At 38.7% G+C, this 16,358-nt stretch overlaps 1 pseudogene; it reads right to left on the bottom strand.

The window, feature by feature from the left end:
* Positions 1-6,370: 6,370 nt before the first annotated feature.
* On the bottom strand, positions 6,371-6,948 carry LOC114110858 (putative teratocarcinoma-derived growth factor 3; annotated as a pseudogene).
* Between the last annotated feature and the right edge of the window lie 9,410 nt (positions 6,949-16,358).

Genomic DNA, 16,358 nt, shown 5'->3' with positions numbered 1-16,358 from the left:
CTTCTGTGTGTGCCTGTGTGCATATGTGTATGTGAGAGAGAGGAAGAACACACATGAGGACATTGGCTCCTTCTGAACTTGTTAAATCTCTAGAGAGGTATTGCTATCTAATGCCTAATAATGTGATAAGTTGGAAAAGTGTATTTTATGGTATACATTTTATTGTGATATATTTATCAAATAACAAATGTTGATTGACTATATAATCAGCTAAATATGCATTTTTGAGGACTTGGGATATTTACTAAGTATGATCTTATATGCTAAAGGAATAACCATGGGATGACATGACCCTTTCCTCTATTTTTCTAAGGAATAAAATATTGGGAATATATTAATAATTTTTAATATATGAAAATATATTTTATTATAAAAATAAATCTGTTTACTTCATAGCAGGAAAAATGATGAATAATTTAAATTTTCTTATTAAAAGTTTAAATTCTTAAATGAGGTAATAAAAAGAGCTATGTCTTTCTTCCAAAAAAGCTATAATTCTTTGTAGTAGGTATGCCTAAAATAAAACTTCACAAAAAAGTTGAAAATAACAGGGACACACCAGGTAAATACTAACCAATGAAATGATGGACTGGGCAACCAACAAGGGAGCTATTAGGATTCCTATCAAAGAAATTATTCACATTTGTTGTGATTAGTTATATATTTGGCGACATTTCTACAGTCTTACTTTACACGTCTCATTTACTATGTTTCCTCCACCAACTCTGTTTAATTTTTTTCTTTTACTCTCCTTTGCTGAATGGGTTATTTACAATAGCCAAGACAAAGAAAAAAATCCAAGTGTCCACTGATGGATGCATGGATAAAGAAAATGTGGTAAACACCTACAATGGAATATAATTCAGGCATACAAGAGTGAAATCTTGCCATTTATGACAACAAGGGTGGACTTTGATGGCACTACATTGAGTGGAATAAGTCAGACAAACAAAGATACATATATGATTCATTTATGTAAAATCTTAAAAAAAAAAACAAAAACAAAAAACAAATTCCAAACCAAATTAATAGGTTACCAGAGGTAGGGGGTAGGGTATGGGTGAAATGGGTAAAGGGAGTCCAAAGGTACAAACTTCCAGTTTTAAAATAAAATAAATAGGTCATCGGGATATAATGTATACAGCAAGGAGACAATAGTTAACGATACAGTACTGAACACTTGAAAGTTGCTAATAGAGTAAATCTTAAAGTTCTCATCACAAGATAAAAAATTTGTATTAATAACTATTTGTGGTGATGTGTATTAACTAGACTTACTGTGACGATCATTTTATAATATATTCAAGTAACAAATATTGTGCTGTACAGCTGAAATTAATGTTATATGAGTTAATTATATCTCAATGAAAATGAAAAGTTCAGTTTAGTTCAGTTCAGTCGTTCAGTCGTGTCCAACTCTTTGTGACCCTATGGACTGCTGCACGCCAGGCCTCCCTGTCCATCACCAACTCCCAGAGATAACTCAAACTCATGTCCATTGAGTCGGTAATGCCATCCAGCCATCTCATCCTCTGTCGTCCCCTTCTCCTCCTGCCTTCAATCTTTCCCAGCTCTAGGGTCTTTTCAAACGAGTCAGCTCTTCACATCAGGTGGCCAAAGTATTGGAGTTTCAGCTTCAGCATCAGTCCTTCCAATGAACACCCAGGACTGATCTCCTTTAGAATGGACTGGTTGGATCTCCTTGCAGTCCAAGGGATTCTCAAGAGTCTTCTCCAACACCACAGTTCAAAAGCATCAATTCTTCGGCACTCAGCTTTCTTTATAGTCCAACTCTCACACCTGCACATGAATACTGGAAAAACCATAGCCTTGACTAGACGGACCTTTGTTAACAAAGTAATGTCTCTGCTTTTTAATATGCTGTCTAGGTTGGTGATAACTTTTATTCCAAGGAGCAAGCATCTTTTAATTTCATGGCTGCAGTCACTATCTGCAGTGATTTTGGAGCCCCCCAAAATAAAGTCTCTCACTGTTTCCACTGTTTCCCCATCTATTTGCCGTGAAGTGATGGGACTGGTCAAGCAGGAGATGGCAAGAGTGAACATCGACATTCTAGGATTCAGCAAACTAAAATGGACTGGAATGGGTGAATTTAACTCAAATGACCATACTATGGGCAGGAATTCCTTAGAAGAAATGGAGTATCCATCATAGTCAACAAAAAAGTCCAAAATGCTAATCTTGGACGCAATCTCAAAAATGACAGAATGATCTCTGTTTGTTTTCATGGCAAATGATTCAGTATCACAGTAATCCAAGTCTATGCCCCAACCAGTAACGCTGAAGAAGCTGAACGGTTCTATGAAGACATACAAGACCTTTTAGAACTAACACCGAAAAATGATGTCCTTTTCATTATAGGGGACTGGAATGCAAAAGTAGGAAGTCAAGAAACACCTGGACTAACAGGCAAATTTGGCCTTGGAGTATGGAATGAAGCAGGGCAAAGACTAATAGAGTTTTGCCAAGAGAACACACTAGTCATAGCCAACACCGTCTTCCAACAACATAAGAGAAGACTATACGTGGACGTCACCAGATGGTCAACACCGAAATCAGATTGATTATATTCTTTGCAGCCAAAGATGGAGAAGCTCTATACAGTCAGCAAAAACAAGACCAGGAATGACTGTGGATCAGATCATGAATTCCTTATTGCCAAATTCAGACTGAAATTGAAGAAAGTGAGGAAAATCACTAGACCATTCAGGTATGACCTAAATCAAATCCCTTATGTTATACAGTGGAAGTGAGAAATAGATTTAAGGGACTCGATCTGATAGACAGAGTGTCTGATGAACAATGGATGGAGGGTTGTGACATTGTACAAGAGACAGGGAGCAAGACCATCCCCAAGAAAAAGAAAAGCAAAAAGCCAAATGGCTGTCTGAGGAAGCCTTACAAATAGCTGTGAAAAGAAGAGACACGAAAAGCAAAGGAGAAAAGGGAAGATATACCCATTTGAATGCAGAGTTCCACAGAATAGCAAGGAGAAATAAATAAGCCTTCCTCAGCAATCAATGCAAAGAAATAGAGGTAGAATGGGAAAGACTAGAGATCTTTTCAAGGAAATTAGAGATGGGCTCGATAAAGGACAGAAATGGTAGGGACCTAACAGAAGCAGAAGATATTAAGAAGAGGTGGCAAGAATACACAGAAGAACTGTACAAAAAGATCTTCATGACCCAGATAATCACGATGGTGTGCTCACTCATCTAGAGCCAGACATCCTGGAACGTGAAGTCAAGTGGGCCTTAGGAAGCACCACAATGAACAGGTGGAGGTGATGGAATTCCAGTTGAGCTATTTCAAATCCTAAAAGATGATGCTGTGAAAGTGCTGCACTCAATATTCAAGCAAATTTGGAAAAGGCAGCAGTGGCCACAGGACCAGAAAAGGTCAGTTTTCATTTCAATCCCAAAGAAAGGCAATGCCAAAGACAGCTCTAACTACCGCACAAATGCACTCATCTCACACGCTAGCAAAGTAATGCTCAAAATTCTCCAAGCCAGGCTTCAATAATATGTGAACTGTGAACTTCCAGATGTTCAAGCTGGTTTTAGAAAAGGCAGAACAATCAGAGATCAAATTGTCAACATCTGTTGGATCATCGAAAAAGTGAGAGAATTCAAGAAAAACATCTATTTCTGCTTTACTGACTATGCCAAAGTCTTTGACTGTGTGAATCACAATAAACTGTGGAAAATTCTGAAAGAGATAAGAATACCAGACTATCTGAACTTTCTCTTGAGAAACCTATATGCAGGTCAGGAAGCAACAGTTAGAACTGGACCTGGAACAACACACTGGTTCCAAATAGGAAAAGGAGTACGTCAAAGCTGTATATTTTCACCCTGCTTATTTAACTTATATGCAGAGTACATCATGAGAAACGCTGAGCTGGAGGAATCACACACTGGAATCAAGATTGCTGGGAGAAATATCAATAACCTCAGAAATGCAGATGACACCACCCTTGTGGAAGAAAGTGAAGAAGAACTAAAGAGCCTCTTGATGAAAGTGAAAGAGGAGAGTGAATAAGTTGTCCTAAAGCTCACCATTCAGAGAAAGCTAAGATCATGGCATCCGGTCCCATCACTTCATGGCAAATAGATGGGGAAACAGTGGCTAACTTTATTTTGGGGGGCTCCAAAATCACTGCAGATGGTGATTGCAGCCATGAAATTAAAAGATGCTTACTCCTTGGAAAGAAAGTTATGACCAACCTAGACAGCATATGAAAAAGCAGAGACAATACTTTGTCAACAAAGGTCCGTCTAGTCAAGGCTATGGTTTTTCTAGTAGTCACGTATGGATGTGAGAGTTGGACTATAAAGAAAGCTGGGCACTGAAGAATGGATTCTTTTGAACTGTGGTGTTGGAGAAGATTCTTGAAAGTCCCTTGGACTGCAAGGAGACCCAATCAGTCCATCCTAAAGGAGATCAGTCTTGGGTGTTCATTCAAAGGACTGATTATGAAGCTGAAACTCCAATCCTTTGGACACCTGATGTGAAGAGCCGACTCATTTGAAAAGACCCTGATTCTGGGAAAGATTAAGGGCAGGAGGAGAAGGGGATGACAGAGAATGTGATGGCTGGATGGCATCACCAACTCAATGGACATGCATTTGAGTAGACTCCGGCACTTGGTGATGGACAGGGAGGCCTGGCGTGCTGCATTTCATGTCTTTCAAAGAGTTGGACATGACTGAGTGAATGAACTGAACTGAACTGCTTCATTCTGTACTCCAATGCCAAATTTGCCTGTTACTCCAGATGTTTCTTCCTACTTTTGCATTCCAGTCCACTAAAATGAAAAGGATACCTATTTTGGGTGTTAATTCTAGAGGGTCTTGTAGGTCTTCCTAGAACCGTTCAACTTCAGTGTCTTCAGCATTACTTGGGGCATAGACTTGGATTACGGTGATATTGAATGGTTTGCCTTGAAAACAAACAGAGATCATTCTGTCATTTTTGAGATTGCACCCAAGTACTGCATTTTGGACTCTCTTGTTCAGTATGATGGCTACTCCATTTCTTCTAAGGGATTCTTGCCCACAGTAGTAGATATAATATTCATTTGAGTTAAATTCACCTATTTCAGTCCATTTTAGTTTGCTCATTCTTAAAATGTTGACGTTCACTCTTGCCATCTCCTGTTTGACCACTTTCAATTTGCCTTGATTCAGGGACCTAACATTCTAGGTTCCTATGCAATATTGCTCTTTACAGCATTGGACCTTGCTTCCATAAAAATGAAAAGGCAACTTATAAAATGAAAGAAAATATTTGCAAACCATATCTATAAGATGTCAATTTACAAAATAAATAAAGAATTCATCCAACCCAACAGCAAAGACAAAACAAAGCCAACTACTCCAATTTAAAAGTGGACATAGGACATGAGTAGACATTTTCCCAAAGACATATAAGTGACTGGATAGAATTTTTTTCAAGGAGACTTTATTCTCTACGAATCTTTGAGAGAACAGGTGTTCTTGTCTTATACAGCTTCCTATAGATGATAGAAATTTGCCCTTCAACTTTGCTTTTTGACTTGCTTCTCTGTACGCATCTCGGAGAAGGCAATGGCATCCCACTCCAGTACTCTTGCCTGGAAAATCCCATGGACGGAGGAGCTTGGTAGGCTGCAGTCCATGGGGTCGCAAAGAGTCGGACATGACTGAGCGACCTCCCTTTCACTTTTCACTTCCATACATTGGAGAAGGAAATGGCGCCCCACTCCAGTGTTCTTGCCTGGAGAATCCCAGGGACAGGGGAGCCTGGTGGGCTGCTGTCTATGGGGTCACACAGAGTCGGACACGACTGAAGTGACTTAGCAGCTTAGCAGCACCCATCTAATCAACTAAGTGATCCATTTTATTTTCTCAACTCTCTCTCATTTGCTCTCCGTTTTCTACCTAGTCTCCCAGGGACACATGTACACTTCTATTACTTCAGCATCCTGTCTCTCACCTCTTAAAACTGCCCCTTCTTTTCTCCTTTGCTCCCATTACAGATTTTCTTTCCTTTCCAAGATATTGCCTTAATTAATTTGTTCAACTCTATTCAATACTTTATACTCAGTTTCACATTGGGAGTAACCTTTAATAATCTGAAGATAGAATTCAATTATTTAAACGAAACTCTTTATAAACCCTTGCTTGAGATATATGTATCAGAAACACAGAAGTTTGGCATAATATATGGCTTACTTTTTTAAAGTAGTTTTTTGGAGAGGGCAGGGCAGAGGAAAGTAGCTGGTACTTTAAGGAAATGTTAGAGACCGTGGGACATGTATTCACTCTTTCAAGACAACTAACGAATGAATCATCATCTCCCAGTTGGGTCACTGGAGGGACAGCCTCTTCAGGTCATGAAATCTGCATGACAAATGTTGATTGCAAATGTGGGTTAATAACTGTATAGCAAGGAAGATGCCCGGTAGCAGAAAAGCACATGCTGACAATGTTAATTCTGGAGTTCCGGCAGTGATGAGGTGTTCATCACAGCTAGGTAGGAATCACTGAGGAATGCAGCGAAACTGGCCATGCCAGCATTTACACATGGAACAGCTCACCGGCAACTAGGTGTCATGGGGCATAGACCCACACACTTCCCTTAGTGCATGTCAAGCTCACGGTTCTCTCCACAGAGGGAGGATAGGTACAAAAGGACCACCGAAGGTAGGTTCCCCCATTCAGGTAGCAGGTTCTGTTTAGCCCCTTGCTGTTCTGGATTCCCATGGATGATATAAACTGGGAAGGCCAATGACGAACCATTATTTCTGAAGGGCTAGTCTCCATGTAACGGATGGGTAAGTTTACGGTGGCTCAATCCAACAACTAATCCCAGTTCAAATGCTTTGGAAAAGGCCACGATCAAAATCACACTGGAAGAGATGTACCCCGTCTTCCTTTGTTCCATGGCCCACAGATAAGTGCTAATAAATGTTTTGACTATAACCTTCAGGGAGATTCTCCTTCCTCAGCCATACCTGACTTTCTATTTTTTTAATTAAAACTTTTAGTGAGATAATTATAGATTCACATGCAAGTGAAAGAAATAACACAGAGATCTCTATGCACCATTCCTAGTTTGCCCTATTGATAACATTATGCTAAATAACATCACAACCAGAGGACTTCCCAGGTGGCGCAGTGGTAAAGAATCCATCTGCCAATGCAGGAGACATGAGAGATGCAGATTCGAGCCCTGGGTCTGGAAGATCCCTTGGAGCAGGAAATGGTGACCCACTCCAGTATTCTTGCCTGGAAAATTCCAAGGATAGAGGAGCCTGGTGGACTATAGTCCATGAGGTTGCAAAGAATTGGACATGACTGAGCACACACTCACAACCAGAATAGTGACAGTAGTAAATTTAATTCACCAATGAAAAAATCCAAACGTTTATCTTCAGATGTGTTGAGGAATGATCTATCTGGTGACAAGAATCTGATCCCAACGCTTTTTTCTACAAGAAATTTTCATTAATCGTTCCTTTGGGTAATCAAACTGAAACCTATGTTAATCATTTGTTCAAATAAAACAAACCCAAAGGAAAGGATTACTGTCTGTTTAAGTAGATGTAAGGAGAATTTATCTGAGAAGGCGATGGCACCCCACTCCAGTGTTCTTGCCTGGAGAATCCCAGGGATGGGGGAGCCTGGTGGGCTGCTGTCTATGGGGTCGCACAGAGTTGGACACTACTGACGCGATTTAGCAGCAGCAGCAGCAGCAGCAAGGAGAATTTATAAGCAGAAACTCATTCCCTCAGTCTTCACTGACCCCTTTCACATAGAAAACCTATGTTAACACTGCAGTTAATCTGTAGATTGCTTCTCCCACCCCACTACCTCTATTTTGTGGCAGAAGGCACCATATTCTAAAATGCTTTAGCCAGAAGCAAACAGAATATGAAGGAAAAAGAAATAAAGCAGAAATTACAAAGTAGAAGAGCGTAACATCATCTGCAGGGTATGAAAGTGTGAGGGTGAGTGTGCAGGCAGGTCGGGCAGAGGCAACGAGGACCTGGCCTGGCTCACAAAAGATCTGAGCTTGTGGAGTGGGCAGAGGTGCCCCTGTCAGGGATGGCATAGCAATAAGGCCATGTTCAGAAAAAAGCAGTGGGGCAGCTGTGGCTGGAGCCAGGTTGGAAGTGTCTGAGAAATGTCAGGTGCAGCATTATCATGGTACCTGGTCCCCTCCCTATCTGCGGAGGTGCAGGTCTTGTGCATAGGATTTGCTGGATGGATCAGAGTAAAAATGCACCAGCTGGGCTTTAATTCTGGATTGCAGACTGAGCCCTAGCCCCAGGCCAAGTTTGGCAGGGGGTCATATGAGTGGAGAACTATTAGTATTATGGTCTTTATGAGTGTTTTAAACACTGTGTTTTTTTTTATTAAAGTGTCTTCTTCTAGAATGAGAGATCATGTTTGGCTTCTGTCACAAACTATACAACGAATTACCAAACACACACACACATGACACAATGCAAGGAAGGAAAACTATCCATGAAAAGATCATCATGTCTATCCTGGTTGTACAGCTCTGTCATTGATCAAAGTAGGATAAGTTACTTCTCTACTTCCCCATTTATAAACATGAATATACTGATGCATGTCTCGTAAGAATCGCTTAAACATTATCTGGGGTATAACTCAATTGATTACAATTAGATCTGAATAGTGGGTTAAACGCATATGTTTCTCTGGAGAGAAATAAATGTATATAAGCACAAATCAGGAAGTTCAGTCATTATCACCTAACTCTCCAAATAGGAAATGCTTCCTCTTAAATTTCTCATGAGCTGCAAACACAGTGGCGTTAAGAGACCAGGGGATTTCTCATTAGTGCTTATGTGGGAGATCAGGAGAAGAAAAAGTCAACAGCTAGGTATATGGAAGGAAAAGAGAGGGGTAAGGATAGGAAGAAGAAGGGAACTCCCTTCAGAAAATGTCTTCAGCTTTTGAGATACTTTTCACAATTTTTCTCCCTTTCACAGCTGGTGAGTCTGTTGGGAGTGGTAGTGGGGAAGGGCGAAAGGTACTGGAGTGAAGTAGAGGAAACCATGTTGAGAAAGATACTTCAGATTGTTTTCCACCAGAATTTTTATGTCTTTTAAAAACCTCAGTTTCATTCTTCTCTTTCTAGTTTCCTTGGGTAACAGTTTTAGAACAGTCCTTGCAGGGGGATTTAACGCTCTGCATTTCTAATGAGCTACCAAGTGATGTTGCTATTGCTGGTATGTAGACCAACACTGAGTAGCAAGGTTTTAAAGAAGTCTTGTTTTTTTGAAAAAAGACACTTGTGATAATTCTAAGATTGCATCTTTATGCCATTTGCAAAAAACAAACAAACAAACAAACAAAAACAAAAAACCAACCCTAAAATAAAGCAAAAACCAAAAAGGAGTCTAAGAATGAACTCAGACACAAACGTTAACTCTCCTTATAAGTGGGTACAAGCTATATAAGCCATGTTTGGGGATTTTTTTAAGAATTCCAGAGGCAGTGTGATGTAGAAAAGGTATGCTTGTTCCCTGTGCTCCCCCTTTGTGGAAGGGGCTCAAAGGGGCTCCCCCTTTGTGGAAGCTTTGAGTTTGAGTCTCTGCTCTATCCTTCAGAGGTAGATTTCTCATCTGTACAACAGGAGTAGCCATTTCTCCCTGTAGAGTTCGTGAATATATTAGTGCCTCTCACATAGTATAGAAGTGGCTCTCACGCAGAGGATGCTCAGTTAAGATTAGGTTTCTTGTCTCTTTCCTATCTTGTCTTCTGAAGAATCTGTTTATAAATAACTACCAGTTTTGCCCTCAAGATAATTTAATTTCTTATCTTTTTATTCATTCTTAGTGCATTATGACAATGCATTTTAATTATTAGGCTGTGTTACTGTACATAATTAAAATTAATAACACTTCTCTTATTTTAAAAAGTGTTTTACAAGTGTTTTTGAACTAACCTAGAGTGATCTTCTTTCCAGGTATTTTGGATTATCAGGGAAGTTTTGATATGAGAATACTGGGCTTCAGGTCAAAATATCTGACTTTGAGATGCAAACGTGGTCACTTACCAAGACTACCAAGATGCCTGAAATTGTGTTTTGTCTTTTATCCATTTCTGCATAATTCATGGTACCTATCACAATACTTCAAATATACTAATGATGATATTTATTGAGCACTTATTACATGCAAGATGGTTTTCTAAGTACTCTACATGTATTAGTTCTTTTAGTCATATTACTTCTATTTAAGGGAAATGAAATTGAGACACAGAGGAGCTAAGTGCTGTATTTCACTATATCTAAGCTGCAATATTATTTCACATTTTAGCATCTCCACAATGGGATGTGTATCAATCAGAGTCCCAGCAGTAAACAACCAGCACACTTTGAGTAACTAGGGCAGAGTTTTACAAAAGCATGCATGCTTTAAAAAGATGTGGTTTCCATAACCAGTAAGAGATAAGGAAGGACCTGGTGTCTTGCAACTGCTGGAAGGCATTACACTCCTTGACCTGAAGTTACAAGATGAAGGAATCTGAAGAAAGCAGTGTTTTTGAGAGAGCTGCCTATAGTACGATGGCTATGGGAGTGGTACATATGCGAACCCTAACACTCCCACAGGAAAAATGTAGAACTCCGACCTCACTCTCCTTCCACCTCTGATCTACATTTGTTGTCAATGCCTCCAAGAAGTCAGCCTCTTAGGACCTAGAGAATGGCAGAAAAGATTGGAGAATTGATCTGGAGGAGCAAATGGAGCATATTCCAGCACAAGATGCATCCTACAATAGAGACCATGTCATGAATAATTGGCAGAGCATTTTGTCTCCTACTGTTGTATAATCAATATGTTACAAATTAGTATCATTCTTTTATTTGATAAAGCACAGAAACTTGTTCAAGGTTACACATTAGAAGACAGTTGTGGCAGAATTTGCACCCAGATAATCTAACTCAAGAGCCCATGGCCTTAACCAACTTGCACTGTAAGTAGATCCTTATTAAATAGTCACAGATAAAACTTGATTACTTTTTTATTTTACTTTTTTTCTGTTCTCATTTACAGCATCTCCAGAAGTAATACTACTTCAGGGGAAGAATAAAACTTCAATGTGCAAAGATTGCAGGGAAACCAGATAGCACAGATTTTCTCAACCCCAGGAGATTGCATCAGTTCAGTTCAGTTCAGTCGCTCAGTCGTGCCTGACTCTTTGCGACCCCATGAATCGCAGCACGCCAGGCCTCCCTGTCCATCACCAACTCTCGGAGTTCACTCAGACTCAGCGTCCATCAAGTCAGTGATGCCATCCAGCCAGCTCATCCTCGGTCGTCCCCTTTTCCTCCTGCCCCCAATCCCTCCCAGCATCAAAGTCTTTTCCAATGAGTCAACTCTTCGCATGAGGTGGCCAAAGTACTGGAGTTTCAGCTTTAGTATCATTCCTTCCAAAGAAATCCCAGGGTTGATCTCCACTGAGCATGAATCTAGAATTAACATGGCAGTGACTGTCCAGAGCACACGCCACTGGGTAGGCAACAATGTACATTATGTGACCTGCTTTGTTTTACATTTGAATAGGAGCAAGTCTAACCATAGGTGAGCAGGCTTGCAGTAACTGATTTAATTATCTTAACTTCTTCCCAAACAAGTGTCAACACCTATTGACATACTTGGTTATCGCCTCAGGAAATTCTAATTGACTTACATTGAATTTTTTCATTCTGTCTTATTTCCTCTTTCAAGTTTTCCTTTGCCTTCTATCTTATTATTGGACTGAGGTTGATTTTCTCAGATAAAATTCACATTCTATTGTTTTATCTCTTTATTGGTTCTTAGTCCATTCTGACTGTGCATTTTAAGTATTAGGTTGTGTCACCACTTAATTTTCTTTTCGATTATGTCTGATTAGGTTTTTAACCTACCCACCAAGATTTGATTCCAATAATTGTATTTTTCTTTTTTAAAAGTTTAGGTCTTTCATTTTATTTCCTTTTTCCTCTTTTCTTTTTTAACTATGTTAATCACATGTTATTTTCCATAGTGGAAAACCATAGTGGTTTTCACACTATCTTATTATTTCTAGTTATTGTGTTGCCAGTTCTGGTGGTTGCTGTAATAGAAAAACAGAATTAGAGAAGAGATAGTGACCATTAAATGGTAACAGGGAGTGAGAAGAATTTAGAGAGTACTTTGTACAGGGGATAAAATTTGAATGAGGTCTGAAGGATAGATTGAAGTTTAAAAAGTTAATCAGGCTGACAAAGTAAAAGAGGGCATTTTATTTTATCAATAACAGCAATAGTTGATTTACAATGTGCTAGTTATATCTGCTGCTCATCAGAGTGATCCAGTTATACATATACATATATCCACTTTTTGAACTTTGTTACCATAAAGGCTGTTACAGAGTACTGAGTCGAGTTCCCTGTGCTATACAGTAGGTTCTTATTAGTTATCTATTTTATATACAGTAGTGTGTATATGTCAATTCCAATCTCCCAATTTATCCCTCCACTTGCCCTTTCCCCCTTGCATTCAGTTGCTCAGTTGTGTCTGACTCTTTGTGACCCTTTGGATTGTAGCCTGTTAGGCTCCTCTGTTTATGGGATTTCCCAGGCAAGCATACTGGAGTGGGTTGCCACTTCCTATTCCAGGGATCGAACCTGCGTCTCTTGCATCTCCAGCATTGTCAGGAGGATTCTTTACCACAAGCCACCTGGGAAGCCCCATCCCTTCACCCATGGTAACGGTAAGTTTGTTTTCTACATCTGTTACTGTATTTCTGTCTTGTAAATAGGTTCTTTTGTACCATTTTTTAGATTCCACATATAAGTGATATCACATGATATTTGTCTTTCTCCGTCTGACTTTACTCAGTATGACAATCTCTGGGTCCATTCACGGTACTGCAAATGGCATTATTTTGGTCTTTTTTTTATGGCTCAGTGATACTCCTTTGGATATGTGTACCACATCTTCTTTACCCATTCCTCCATTGATGGGCTTCAGTGTCCTGGCTACGGTAAGTAGTGCTGCAATGAACAGTTTTGAATTTTGGTTTTCTCTGAATATATGGCCAGGAATGGGATTGCAGGATCATATCATAGCTTTATTTTTACTTTTTAAAGGAACCTCCATACTCTTCTCCATAGTGGCTGTACCAATTTACATCCTCACCAAGAGTGTAGGAGGGTTCCCTTTCTCCACACCCTCTCCAGCATTTACTGTTGGTAGATTTTGTGATGATGGCCATTCTGACTGGTGTGAGGTGCTACCTCATTATAGTTTTGATTTACTTTTCTCTGATAATTAGTGATGCTGTGCATCTTTTTGTATGCCTCTTGGCCATCTGTCTTCTTTGGAGAAATGTCTATTTAGATCTTCCGCCCACTTTTTAATTGGACTGTTTGGGTGTTTTGATATTGAGCTGCATGAGCTGTTTGCATATTTTGGATATTAATTCCTTGTCAGTCACTTCACTGGCAAATATTTTCTCACACTCTGAGGGTTGTCTTTTCATTCTGTTCATGGTTTCCTTTGCTATGCAGAAGCTTTTAAGCTTAATTAGGTCCCACTTGTTTATTTTTGTTTTTATTTTCGTTATTCTAGGAGGTGGATCAGAAAAGATCTTTCTTGTGATTTATGTCACAGGGTGTTTTGCTTTTGCAAAGAGTGTTTTGCCTATGAAAAGAAGGAAGTGGAGATTATTTGTTTGGAATTAATATGTTTTACAGATGAGTTGGGAACACAGATTCAAAGGAAATTAGAATGGGATTCAGATTTTGAAGTCATCTTCTTATAAACAATGAATCAGATTTTCTAGACAAAGATGTTGAATTAGATAGAGAAGCAAGCACAAGATAGAATCTGGGAAACACCACATTTTTAGGAATGGTCCAAGAAACAGAATCTAATAAAAGAGGCAGAGTGGAGTCCATAGGGAAGGAAAATCAATGGAAACCAATGAAAGAGTTTGAGGGAGGAAGAGGCAAAAATTTCAAATTCCTTCAAGATGTCAAGTAGAATAAAAATTTTAAATGTGTTTGAATTAATCAGTGGATCATTGATGACTGTCATAAAAGCAATGGGGAGGGCTATAAAAACTGCTCTCTGGGCAGTTTTTGATTATATACATATTTTTAAAAAACCTTACTGTGAATCATATTAGGAAATACCCTCAAATACGTTACTGAGGTTCTTTTTGTATAATATCATAATAATAAGTAGCACATTGGTCAAGGAGTTTTTTTTTTTTTAATCAGAATGCTGACATTTGATGTCTTATTTGCAAAACCCTTTCCAAAGAACTTTCATGGAACATTTGGGCAAAATTTCACCAAAAAATTCTTATATTTCTTAGAGAAAAGCATAATGCCTGACTTTTTTCAGATTCCTTTGCTACTTTGAGCAAAAAAGAATTATTAACATCAATAATACACTATAGATTAACCTGACTTGTCAATAGGAATGTACTTTTAAGATATTACTTGTAATTAAAGTTCTTGAGCCTCCAGGTTATTCCACCCCTCGGACTCAGCCTTAAGGTTCTCTTTCCTTCTGGGCATTCTGACTATTGTGGGATCCATTGCCTTCTGGAAGTTTACTGGATGCAAGTTATCCATTAGTTAATCAAAATGGACTTTACATTCAAATTATATTTATTTAAATGGGAAATTCATAGGCAGCAAAATTTATGATTGTTCTATGCTACCTCGATAGTCCTAGTATTCAATACTAATGGCACTGGTAAAAACAACTACTAAAACAAAATAGTAGCAACAGCAGCAACCAACAACAAATAGCAATAATTGTCATTATTTGAATGTTTACTACTCTGCCAGGCGCTGTACCATATGCCTATACATCACTTAAACTATTATTTTTCTTATTAACAAAGACAGAAATATATATTGGAAGTAACTGTTCATTTATGTGAAAAGCTTTTATGTCTTTTATGCATGTGTTTTTGGATATGTCAAGGTATAGCAGTGAATATAACACATAATTTTATAAAGAATAGTTTTATTCTTTTAAATAAAAAATATAACACAACACATAATAAAAAACGGTTTTTCTTTAAAAGTGTAAATAGCTTTTTATCACAATTGCTTTGCCAACTAGAATTGTTAAAAGAGGAATAACAAGTACTAAATCAAATTACAAGGACTTCCCTGGTGGCCCAGGAGTTAAGAATCCACCTGCCAGCGCATGGCACACGAGTTTGATCCCTGGTCTGGGAAGATTCAACATGCTGCAGGGCAACTAAGCCCCTGCAACACAGCTACTGAAGCTACTGAGCCCCAGCTCTCGAACTTGGGAGCTGCAGCTACTGAAGCTTGAGCACCCTAGAGTCCATGCTCTGCAATAAGCAAAGCCACCGCAGTGAGAAGCCCGAGCACCACAACTAGGGTACCCACCACTTGCTGCAACTAGAAAAAGCCCACATGCACAGCAGTGAAGACCCAGAGCAGCCAAAAAACAAAAATAAACAAATACATCAGATTGTTTTTTCTTTTTCCTACGTTTCCTGGCTCCCTAATATTTTTGACACACACACAGATAAAAGAACAGTCTTTGAGCTTTCAAGCTTGTTTTAGCTTAGCTCTAACTGAAATGTGGTCCTAGGAACCCTTGCAGGAGGTCTTCAAGGTAGGTTCTATTTTCATAATACTACTAATATGTTTGCTTTTTGCACTTACATTCTCTTGCACTCATTTTCTAGATGCTACATGCATATGTTGATATTGTTGCTTTGATGGCTTATGGAGTGAGTACTTATGTATTATTAGTGTGTGTGTTTCTAAATTTTCCTATGGCAAATTCTTTGGGATCCTCAACAATTTTTAAGGGTAGAAAGACACACTGAAACTAAAAAGCCTGAGAATTACTGTTTTAGCTGAAAGAAAATATGAATTAGGACCACTTATTATTGAATTAGTCTTAAATTGGGGGAATAAAACTTTAGAAAATTATATAAAATTATAAGATATTATCAAATGTGAAAAAGTAATGAAAATTCATGAGCTGTATCATTTGGCTTACCTGAACTGACTATAAATTACTGAGTTGACTATAAATTCCTAGCTGTGGGTCTCTCTCTTTTTTTAGAGTTATAACAAGGTTCTTGTGGTTAAGACTCAGACTCTTAAGCTGCAGAGTTTCCTCTCTTTGTTTTTGTCTTGTTTTATAAATAAATATATATATATTGCCCATCTTCTTTAAAATTAACACAAGCATAACTTTGTTTTTTGTTGACTACTAACAAACACACTCTCTAGCCTTAATAACCTGCCTTTTGGACAAACACCATGTGGTTAAGCCAGTCAGTCAG

This window comes from Ovis aries, chromosome 1 (assembly GCF_016772045.2).
Source record: "Ovis aries strain OAR_USU_Benz2616 breed Rambouillet chromosome 1, ARS-UI_Ramb_v3.0, whole genome shotgun sequence".
Taxonomy (NCBI): domain Eukaryota; kingdom Metazoa; phylum Chordata; class Mammalia; order Artiodactyla; family Bovidae; genus Ovis; species Ovis aries.
Note: the sequence above shows the minus strand (reverse complement) of the source record. Positions and strands in the feature narration are given on the sequence as shown.